This window comes from Pristiophorus japonicus, chromosome 6, assembly GCF_044704955.1.
Source record: "Pristiophorus japonicus isolate sPriJap1 chromosome 6, sPriJap1.hap1, whole genome shotgun sequence".
NCBI lineage: Eukaryota > Metazoa > Chordata > Chondrichthyes > Pristiophoridae > Pristiophorus > Pristiophorus japonicus.
Window position 1 is genome coordinate 101,406,065 of NC_091982.1, and position 8,448 is coordinate 101,414,512.

Genomic DNA, 8,448 nt, shown 5'->3' on the forward strand with positions numbered 1-8,448 from the left:
CACCAAGCATTTTCAAGTGAGCAGGTTGGAAAAGCATTCTGTTCCCCAGAAATGATATCCTTTTCTCGAATAGACACAAAAAAACCCTCCCCATCCCCTAAAAGAAATGTGTTTTTGTATTTTATATAGTCGCTAAAATTAACTGGCTTGTATTACATAATACAAAATACCATAATCTGAAGGCTGCTCCTCTCAGGACCCTTCCCAAGATGGTAGCAACTGGAGCTCCAGTATAAACAGGGCCGTAAGTGATCCAACGTCAACTACAGGTTGCTGAGGTCCCATTTTCCCCAGGTGGAGGTGGCCCTTTAAATCAGCATTATATATTTGTCTGTAAAGGACCTCATTGGAAATCATCATCATCATAGGCAGTCCCTCGAAATCGAGGAAGACTTGCTTCCATTCAGAAAGTGAGTTCTCAGATGACTGTACAGTCCAATGCAGGACTAATTGGAAATAGTGAGCAATTAGCTGGTCTCCCCTTTGCAGTGAAGTCTGTCTTTTTTTTCGTTGTTCAAGTATACCATAGCACCAATCACAACTCTGCTATGTTGCATATAGCTCCTGGCTAATTAATTAGCATTATTACTGGTTTTAATAGGGTGTGTGTTAGTGCAGTATGTCTTATGCCTCCAGATTATTCCCAAAGGCATCCTTTTTCTAAGTCAAGTTCACGCCTTTTCCCTCTTCAGTTTCCACAGCTAACTAGGGAGTGTCATCTCCTGCTCTGCCTACACATGGCCTGGAGCTTCCACCGAATCAGCACCATAACTGTCAAAATGTATTCATGTCTGAGTAGGCGATTTACTTGTACTTCTTTCAATTTAATATACTGAATTCGCTGCTCACGGTATGGTCTCCTCTACATTGGGGAGACCAAGCGTAGATTGGGTGACCACTTTGCGGAGCACCTCCGTTCAGTCCGCAAATGTGATCCCGAGCTTCCAGTCTGTCACGTATTCAACTGTCATTGTAATTCATGTATAAACTGACCTAAGTTGTACACCGTGAGAACACTGACCACTGGGTGGTGATCTTGTGGGAGACACTCCTAACCTGGACTTTCAGGTATAAAAGGGGAAGCTCCACCCACCGTCATCACTTCAGTGCTGGCTAATAAAGGTTACTGATCACAAAGTGACCTTCTCTCTAGTATGGGCCTCGTGTGCATTTATACTGTATAGTAAGGACATATTATTGGCGACGAGAAACTGGGATTAAAACCACGCGAGCATGGCCACTAGCAGCACAGACGAGAGGTACTGTATTGGTGATGATTGGGACGATTTTATTGAGAGACTACAGCAAAGTTTCATTTCTAAGGAATGGCTGGGACAGGATTTGGCCGACAAATGCAGGGCTCATCTCCTGATGGTTTGTGGATCCAGGATGTACTCCCTGATGAAGAACCTTCTAGCGCCAGAGAAGCCAGCGGACAAGACTTTTGAAGAGCTCAGTAAGTTGATCGGGGAATACTTTAAACCGGCGAGCAGCATGCACATGGCGAGACACCGGTTTTACACGCACCGGCGGGGAGAAGGGCAAAGCATTCCAGACTTCGTGGCAGACCTCCGGCGACTGGCGAGCCTATGTAAGTTCCCAGATGCATGCAGAGCGGAGATGTTGCGAGACTTTTTTTATTGAGGGCATCGGGCATGCTGGGGTTTTCAGGAAACTGATTCAGACCAAAGACTTGACGCTGGAAACGGCGGCTTTGATGGCCCAGACATTTATCTCAGGGGAGAAAGAGACCAGAATGATGTTTGACAAAAATCTTGGTTTAAATGTAGCAAATGGACAGGGAGTCAACATTGTTAACGCGGCACACAGTTCTCCAGGCACACAGGGGCAATCGGATATGCCCGAGCATGTAGTCGAACCCAAAGGGGGAAGTCAACAGAGACAATGGCTAGCTGAACAGCGATTCATGCCATCGCAAGGGAAAATGCGGCCAGTAATAGGGCCATCAACATCTATCAATGGTGCGTTTAAGGACAATTACAGAGACAGTCAGAGACGATCGACTGGTAATGGACCTTTTGTTGGAGGTGTGGAGGCAAACACACAGCCAGATCTTGCAGGTATCAGCAATATACCTGCAGAAATTGCAACGTCAGCGGTCACTTGGCACGTATGTGCAGGAAGCCTGCAGCCAGGTTGAGGTAGGAGGAGGACGGACCAGATGTAAGCCCTACGAGGCCAAATGGACACTGGGGGAAATTGCTGGAAGCTGAAGTTCAGTGAGTTCATGTGGAGCACATATACAGTTCATACACCAGGACGCCAGTTAACATGATATGACCCATGTAAAAAACTTGTTTTAACATGCGATGCGTCGTCCTATGGGGCCGGGTGTGTGTTGCAGCATGTTAATGCCAAGGGTCAGTTACAGCCGGTAGCTTATGCCTCCAGAAGTCTGTACCAGGCAGAATGGGGCTACAGGATGGTAGAAAAGAAAGCACTTGCGTGTGTATATGCAGTAAAAAAAATGCACCACTACCTGTTTGGCAGGACATTTGAGCTGGAGACAGATCACAAACCCCTAATGTCCTTTTTGGCCAACTACAAGGCCATAAATGCAAATACATCGGCCCGCATACAGAGGTGGGCACTCACATTAGCCACCTATGACTATATAATTCGGCACAGACCAGGCACTGAAAACTTTGCCGATGCACTCAGCAGGCTCCCACTGGCCACCACCGAGCGGGCAACCGAGCATGCTGCTGAGATGGTCATGGTTGTTGAAGCTTTTGAAAGCGAAGGCTCACCCATGACAGCCCGTCAGATCAAAGTCTGGACAAATAGAGACCCGCTACTGTCGTTAGTCAAGAAATGTGTCCTGAATGGGGACTGGGCAGCCATGTACAGGGCATGCCCTGAGTAATTTAAACCATTTCACAGGTGCAAGGATGAACTCTCAATTCAGGCCGATTGCTTACTATGGGGAAACCATGTAGTCATGCCCCAGATGGGCAGAGAGGCGTTCATCCGAGAAATCCACAATGAGCACCTGGGCATTGTCATGATGAAGGCAATTGCCAGGTCACACGTTTGGTGGCCAGAGATAGATGCAGACCTGGAACTTTGTGTTTGCAGGTGCAACATGTGTGCCCAGCTGGGCAATGAGCCCAGGGAAGCCCCCCTTAGCCCCTGGTCCTGGCCCACCAAGCCATGGTTACGCATCCATGTGGACTACGCAGGTCCTTTCATGGGAAAAATGTTTTTGATTGTAGTAGACGCTCACTCCAAATGGATCAAGTGTGACATTCTCAATTCAAGCACATCCTCTGCCACGATAGTAAGTCTACGGGCAATGTTTGCCACCATGGTCTACCGGACGTCTTGGTCAGCGATCATGGCCCGTGCTTTACAAGTATTGAGTTCCAGGACTTCATGGCAGGAAATGGTATCAACCATGTCAGAACGGCACCGTTCAAGCCGGCCTCAAACGGCCAGGCAGAATGAGCAGTGCAGATAATCAAACAGGGGATGCTCAGACTCCAAGGGCCAATAGATCCCGACCACACTCGTTCACAGGGGTTCCACCCGCAGAGCTGCTAATGAAAAGGACAGTCAAAACCAGGTTATCCCTCATGCACCCCACCATGAAAGAAATTGTTGAGAGCAGGCGCCGGTCACAATGTGACTACCATGACGGGAATGCGAGGGCACGATGTATTGATGTCAATGACCCTGTCTTTGTCCTCAACTACGCTGCAGGGCCCAAATGGCTCGCAGGCACTGTGATTGCCAAAGAGGGGAATAGGATTCTGATAGTTAAACTTACCAATGGACAAATCTGCCGCAAACACGTGGATCAAACAAAAAGGAGGTTCAGCAACCCCATAGAAGAAGCAGAGGAAGAACACGATGTAGAGTTCACTCCACCACAGGTGACCGAACACCGGAACCAAGTGGAGGAGAGCCCAGTCTCTGTGGGCTGTCCGGACAGGCCTGAGGCACCGCAAACAGCAGACACTCAGGCCAGCGCCCAACAACCAGAGTCCCAACTCAGGTAATCTACAAGGGAGCATAAGCCACCAGAGAGATTTAACCTGTGATCCCAATAAGACTTTAGGGCGGGGGTAGGTGATGTCATGTATTCAACTGTCATTGTAATCCATGTATAAACTGACCTAAGTTGTACATCGTGAGAACACGGACCACTAGGTGGTGAACTTGTGGGAGACACTCCTAACCTGGACTTTCAGGTATAAAAGGGGAAGCTCCACCCACCGTCATCACTTCAGTGCTGGCTAATAAAGGTTATTGGTCACAGAGTGACCTTCTCTCTAGTATGGGCCTCGTGTGCATTTGTACTGTGTAGTAAGGACATAATACAGTCACCTGTCACTTTAATTCTCCGCTCCATTCCCACTCTGACCTCTCCATCCTCGGCCTCCTACACTGTTCCAACGAAGCTCAATGCAAGCTCGAGCAACAGCACCTCATTTTTCGTTCAGGCACGTTACAGCCTTCTGGACTCAACATCGAGTTCAACAATTTCAGAGCATAACCTCTGCCAATCTTTGGCTCCCTTCCCCCTGCCCACCCCTCTCCCCCTCCCCCCACCCCCCTCAGAGCCTGTTTCTTTCTTTTTTTCTCCTTGTCTCTAATGGCAGTTGGTCATTATCCCTCCATTCACACTCTATTTCAAGGACACCCTCAAAACCTCCTTGATAACATGTAACAACCCCACTGACACCTGCGAGTTCCTGGCCAAAGACCACCCGAAGTGGAGGAAGTGCATCCAGGAGTGCGCTGAGCTCCTCGAGTCCCATCGCCGAGAGCATGCAGAAACCAAGCCCAGGCAGCGGAAGGAGCATGCGGCAAACCAGACTCCCCACCCACCCTTTCCTTCAACGACTGTCTGCCCCACCTGTGACAGAGACTGTAATTCCCGTATTGGACTGTTCAGTCACCTAAGAACTCACTTTTGGAGTGGAAGCAAATCTTCCTCGATTTCGAGGGACTGCCTGTGATGATGATCTCAACTAATCTTTTTCTAACTCCTGGCATTACCCTTTGAATTTGGGCCATCACCCTTTTTGTCTCTCTAATCTCTTCTGCCTTTCACCCTATCACAGACCTTCCCTTTTATTCTTTCTTCCCCTCCCCCTTTCAGTGCTTGTTAAAAATCTGTTCTTTTCGAACACTCTCCAGTTCTGACGAAGGGTCATCAACCCGAAACATTAACTTTGCTTCCTCTCCACAGATGCTGCCTGACCCGTTGAGATTTCCAGCATTTTCTGTTTTTATTCCAGATTCCAGCATCTGCAGTATTTTGCTTTTGTATTTGTATGAGGCTAGGTTCTTAGTCAATCATGATTTCATCCAAGCTCAAAATGATCTGAATTCTAGACATATAATAGGTGACATTATCAACAACTTGCATTTATTTAGCATCTTTAATGTTGTAAAAATATCCCAAGGTGCTTTACAGGAGCATTATCAGACAAAGTTTGACACTGAGCCACATAAAGAGATATCAGGGCAGATGGCCAAAATGTTGGTCAAAGAGGTAGGTTTTATGGAGCAATTAAAACAGGAGAGAGAGAGATGGAGAGGTGAAGAACTTTAGGGAGGGAATTCCAGAGCTTAGGGCCTAGGTAGCAGAAGGTATGGTCATCAATGGTGGGGCGATGGAAATTGGGGATGCACAAGAGGCCAGAATCTGGTGACTGAAGAGATCGCGGAGTGTTGTAGGGCTGGAGGAAGTTACAGAGATATGGAGAGACGAGGCCATGGAGGGATTTGAAAACATGGATGAGAATTTTAAATTCAAGGCATTGCCAAATAATTCAAACATTTATTGTGTTTGCAATTTCCCAGGAAATGAACAGAGGAAACCTTAACGATACACATCCTGTGGGCAGTGGCAGAGCAAGTGAGTGGGGACCAGGGGGCTCATGACTTCCCCTCCCACCACCATTGGAATACTGCGTTCATTCTGCTCCCTGGAACCTCTGTCCCCCGCCTTTGACCTCCAGGTTCGGCCTGCAGGTCTGTATGTTCCCGGCTCAGCCTTTGGACTACGTAAGTCGGCATTCCCCAGTTCCCATTCAGTCTGCTTTCTGGCAAGTCGGCCAAATCTTAAATTCGACCCCAACTAGCTAGCCAAAGCTGTCTGTGGGTGGTGAAAGCTTTCTACTGGTTTCCCCAAGATGTCCCACATGATAGCTTAGCAACAACAAGTTTCAGTCATCCGCTTTGTTTTCTAAAAACAGTTGGCACAATATAACTTTAGTGTATTGCCAACTTGTATGATGTCACTTCTTCTCAGTGTGGTTGGCATTGACAGTCAGGCAAAGGGTACCAGCACGTTGTCATGAATGTACTTTTGGGATCATTAGCCACTAAATGGCGTCACTGTTGGAGGCCATTGGGCTGCACGCACTGGTGTGCAGCCCAAGTATAAAAGGCCAACCATTTCGTATATTAGTCACTTTGGGCATTAATAAAGCAGAGCCAAGGTTATACCTCTTGGAGTTAAACAGTACTCAGTCGAACAGTTATTGCATACACAACATTTGGCGACGAGGCAACAAGAACCTTTGTATGCAAAAATGAGCACAATTGGATTGTCGGAGCGATTTGTGGAAGGAGATTGGGCAGACTTTGCGAGCTATTTGAACCAGTTCTTCGTGGCCATCAAAATGGAGGAGGTCAGCGATGTAGATTGGCGCCAGGCGGTGTTCCTCACAATTTGGGGTCCAAATATTTATGGACTGATAAAGAATCTAGTCCTGCCTGTGAGTCCAACAGAGAAGGCATGTGAAGAATTGTGTACACTGGTACAGGACCACGTTAAGCCAGATGAAGGCATCATCATCTCGAGATACAGATTTTATACGCACATTCCTCAGAGGGCCAGAATGCGTTGCCGACCTGAGACATCTAGTGGGACCGTGTAAATTCGGGGCTGTATTGGCAGACATGCTGTGGGACTTCTTTGTAATCAGCATCAACCAGCATCCTGCGTAAACTATTGGTGGTGGAGACATTGGACTTGAACAGGGCCATCACGATCGCTCAGTCATGCATGACGACAAATAGAAGTCTAAAGCAGATATCAGTGAAAAATCAAAATTCAGCAAGTACTGTAAATATGATTGATTCGACGTTCATCAGAGCGGCACATAGCAGGACCTGCCCGATTGCGTACATGAAACTTGTGGCTGCCCAAAGTCCGCCAGCGAAAATGCATCCGATTTCTCCTTGTTGGCATTGTGGGGGAAATCACCGGCACCAGCAATGCCGATTTAAGCAATATAGTTGCAAAGGCTGTGTGAGAGTGGGGCATCTCCAGAGCAAGTGTGCTGCGACACACCACATGGAGGATGATGGTCAGACTAGCGCGGATCCGGATACACAATCCGAGATACCAGAGGAGGAAGTGTATGGACTGTACTCGTTCCTAACTAAGAGCAAACCGATAATGATAAACATGAAATTTAATGGGGGGGCCGGTATCGCTGGAACTGGACACTGGGGTGAGTCAATCGATATTGAGCCAGAGGGCATTCGACAAGCTGTGGGATACTAAGGCTGTGAGGCCCAGGCTGAGTCCTGTCAATGCCAAGTTGCGCACGTACACCAAAGAACCCATAACAGTGATTGGCAGTGCCACAATTAAAGTGTCGTATGACAGTGCGGTTCACGAGTTACTGCTATGGATTGTCCCAGGCAATAGCCCAACGCTTTTTGGCAGGAACTGTCTTGAAAAAGATCAGATGCGACTGGAACGACATCAAGGTGTTGTCGTTGGAGAAAGATACATATGCCCAGGTACTGAACAAATCCCCCTCGCTGTTTGAACCAAACATCGGCAAATTCACGGGAGCCAAGGTGCAGCTCTACGTGGACTCAGATGCAAGACCCATCCATCATAAAGCTCGGGCAGTTCCATCTATGATGAGGGAGAAGGTCAAAATCGAACTGGACAGACTCCAGTGTGAAGGGATCATATCACTGGCTGAATTGTTCCTGTGCTGAAAAGAGATGGCACAGTCAGAATCTGTGGAGACTACAAGGCTAGGATCAACAGGGTTTTGAAACAGGATCAGTACCCATTACTGAAGGCTGATGACTTGTTTGCAACGCTAGCCAGGGGGAAGTCGTTCACCAAACTGGACTTGACGTCAGTCTACATGACACAGGAGCTGGTCGAGACGTCAAAGAGACTCACGTGCATTAACATGCATAAAGGACTGTTTACTTATCACAGGTGCCCTTTTGGAATTCTCTCGGCTGCAGCAATATTTCAGAGGAACATGGAGCGTCTACTGAAGTCCGTTCCCAGAACCGTCGTGTTCCAAGATGACATCCTGATCACAGGCCGTGACTCCGAGGAACATCTGAACAACCTGGAAGAGGTTCTACATCATCTGGACAAAGTGGGACTCAGACTGAAATGCTCGAAGTGCATCTTCATGGCACCAGAGG